Source organism: Ruditapes philippinarum, unplaced genomic scaffold (assembly GCF_026571515.1).
Source record: "Ruditapes philippinarum isolate M1 unplaced genomic scaffold, ASM2657151v2 ctg4584_1_1_1_1, whole genome shotgun sequence".
Taxonomy (NCBI): Eukaryota; Metazoa; Mollusca; class Bivalvia; order Venerida; family Veneridae; genus Ruditapes; species Ruditapes philippinarum.
The window spans coordinates 50,765-51,866 of NW_026855646.1; positions in this window are offsets into that span (position 1 = coordinate 50,765).

The following is a 1,102-nucleotide window of genomic DNA, read 5'->3' on the forward strand; positions in this document are numbered from 1 at the left end:
TATAATTAAATATAGACTGATAAAAAACATTTAAGAAGGACCTTCTTTAACAAATGATTTACCAAATTTATGACCATTTGTTATACATACTATTTGTTTACTTTATTTTAAGACGCACGATTAAAATGACATTTTACAGAAAGCTGCATGAAAATATCTAAAGTTTATTAGGTCACTATCTGCCTGATGCATTTCTTACAATAATGGAACGTATTTCTGGTCATTGTTGAACTTCCGTTACACTTTTACAAATAATAAACAATAATCTATAAAAGTAATTACCTTCTCCAAAAAAAAAAAAAAAATTTGTCACACACCTTTTTACCTTTTCCAGTATTTTGTGAATATAGGCCCTTCAACCGCAACAACACAAAAAGATAAAATGAGGGAGGGGAGACAATTTTTTCCATGTGTCACAGGTTGAGAAAAATGTGCAGCCTGACCTGACCTCGAACCTGGGTCCCCCCTTGGGCGCAAAGTGTCACAGGGTGAGAAAAATGTACAGCCTGACCGGAAATCGAACCTGGGACCCTCGGAATACCGTACCGCTGCTCTACTGACCTAACTATCCGGCCGCTGACACATCATCTCCGCTAAATAGTGAACAGTTCTGAACCATGACATACTCCCCTGCTCATAATATTGAAATTCATCATCGAATTTCACAGAGTAACAAAGAAATGTAAATTAAACTCTGAGCAATATTCAGTCACGGTCCCCTGTTGGGCGCCAAGTGTCACATGGTGAGAAAAATGTGCAGCCTGACCAGAACTTGAACCCAGGACCCTCGGAATACCGTACCGCGGCTCTTAGTCAACTTAGCTATCTGGCCACTTACACATCATCTATTCTAAATAGTGAACAGTTCTGAACCGTGACATACTCGATCCCCTGCTATATTGAAATTCATCCTCGAATTTCACAAAGTTACAGAGAAATGTAAATTAAACTCTGAGCTATATTCAGTCACGGTCCCCCGTTGGGCGCCAAGTGTCACAGGGTGAGAAAAATGTGCAGCCTGACCGGAACTCGAACCCGGGACCCGCAGAATACTGTACCACATCTCTAACACCTGAGCTATCATGCCGCTTACACATCATCT